Raw genomic sequence first — 2,513 nt, 5'->3', positions numbered from 1 at the left:
AGAGCGAGGGGCACAGAGAGAGCGAGGGACACAGAGAGAGAGAGGGACACAGAGAGTGAGGGACAGAGAGAGCAAGGGACACAGCGAGAGAGAGAGAGGGACACAACGAGAGAGAGGGGGACACAGCGAGAGGGACGGGTACACAGCGAGAGAGTGAGGGACACAGCGAGAGAGAGAGGGACACAGCGAGAGAGAGGGGGACACAGCGAGAGAGAGTGAGGGACACAGCGAGTGAGAGAGGACCGCAGCGAGAGAGAGAGAGGGGCACAGCGAGTGAGAAAGGGACACAGCGAGAGAGAGTGAGGGACGCAGCGAGAGAGAGAGGGGGACACAGCGAGAGGGACGGGTACACAGCGAGAGAGAGTGAGGGACGCAGCGAGAGAGAGAGGGGGACACAGCGAGAGGGACGGTTACACAGCGAGAGAGAGAGGGTCACAGCGAGAGAGCGAGGAACACAGCGAGAGAGAGGGGGACACAGCGAGAGAGAGAGGGACGCAGCGAGAGAGAGTGAGGGACGCAGCGAGAGAGAGAGGGGGACACAGCGAGAGGGACGGGGACACAGCGAGAGAGAGAGGGACACAGCGAGAGAGCGAGGAACACAGCCAGAGAGACAGAGAGACGGGGACACATAGAGGGAGAGGGACACAGAGAGAGTGAGACAGATAGAAAGAGGTACGCAGTGAAAGAGAGGGATATAGTGAGATAGAAGGACACAGACAGCGAGGGAGAGGGACACAGAGGGAGAGAGGGATCCAGAGAGGGACAGTGAGAGGTGGGCACACAGACAGAGTAAGGGACACACACACAGAAAGAGGTACACAGCGGGTCAGGATCTGAGGTTTCGGAGGCGTGAGTGGGTCAGAGATTGAGAGTTAGGGGACATGAGGGTGTGAGGGTGTGAGGGTGCCAGGACGTGAGGCAGTCAGGACATTGGGGTTATTAAACTGACCGTTTTCATTGAATCCAAATTGTTTCATTATAAATTCTAATCTCAGGAATTGACATCAGAGGATTTCAGTGAAAAATCCCATTGATCCTCACTGTCTAATAAAATTATGTTGTTGCCGATGACCCTGTATTGATTCAGGAATAAACTTTTCATCTCTCAGTGAGAAAAAGTCAAATTGAATCCAGATTTATAGAGCAGCTCATTGAAGAAATCTGTCTGTGAACAACATGTAAAATATGAAGTGAAACTTTGCAATGAGCTTTGTTTTTGTGGCCAGGAATCTTCTCTCCAAATGGAGGCAGAAATGAAGTTGTGTTTAACTCACAAAATCCCTCTGTCCTGTCCAAAGAATTTTTCATTGCAGATAGTTATATTTATTTTATGGAAAAGCAGAACTCAAATTGCACCGAATCCCAGGGTGGACTCTTGTTTATTTCAGCCCTTCACATTCAAACGTGAAGTTTAAGCTCCGATTACAGGTGTCTGCTTGTCTCTGTTTGTATATTCTCTGTTACTGTTGTTTTGTCACTTGTCTGAAGTATTTGAATAATAGGCCTTGGTTAATCAATCCTTCCTCACAGCACATGGAAGTTGTGAATCTTCAAGGCTGTCAGTCTGATATAGATAACAAAAAAATACATCCTTTGATCAATCCATTCCCCAACACTAAATAGATCTCACACATTTCCATAATGCAGGAGTATCTCCATCAAAACTTCCAATCCGTTCCCAATACTCTTGTTAACATTTGCCTGTATAACCTAAATTCCACTGACAGATACCGAAAGCTGCACAGAAAAATGACTGGGTATTTTAAACTTTGAAACAAAACTATTTGAACTTGTGCTCCAATCCTATTGTACAGAAATGTTGTCCGGTGGGCTGACAGTTTCTCAGTAAGACTGAAACTTTGAGGTACGCCTCGCACTGCACTTGACAACATTTGTGGCACTTCAGGCAAGAGAGAGAGAGTGAGGGACACAGCAAGAGAGAGTGAGGGGCACAGCGAGAGAGAGTGAGGGACACAGAGAGAGAGAGTGAGGGACACAGCGAGAGAGAGTGAGGGACACAGCGAGAGTGAGGGACACAGCGAGAGAGTGAGGGACGCAGAGAGAGAGAGTGAGGGACACAGAGAGAGAGAGTGAGGGATACAGCGAGAGAGAGTGTGGGACACAGCGAGAGAGAGTGAGCGACACAGAGAGAGAGAGTGAGGGACACAGCGAGAGAGAGTGAGGGACACAGCGAGAGAGAGTGAGGGACACAGCGAGAGAGAGTGAGGGACACAGAGAGAGAGAGAGGGACGCAGCGAGAGAGAGTGAGGGACACAGCGAGAAAGAGTGAGGGACACAGCGAGAGAGAGTGAGGGACACAGAGAGAGAGAGAGGGACGCAGCGAGAGAGAGTGAGGGACACAGCGAGAGAGAGTGAGGGACACAGCGAGAGAGAGTGAGGGACACAGCGAGAGAGTGAGGGACACAGCGAGAGAGTGTGAGGGACGCAGCGAGAGAGAGTGAGGGACACAGAGAGAGAGAGTGATGGACGCAGCGAGAGAGAGTGAGGGACAC

This window comes from Scyliorhinus torazame, unplaced genomic scaffold (assembly GCF_047496885.1).
Source record: "Scyliorhinus torazame isolate Kashiwa2021f unplaced genomic scaffold, sScyTor2.1 scaffold_68, whole genome shotgun sequence".
NCBI lineage: Eukaryota > Metazoa > Chordata > Chondrichthyes > Carcharhiniformes > Scyliorhinidae > Scyliorhinus > Scyliorhinus torazame.
Note: the sequence above shows the minus strand (reverse complement) of the source record.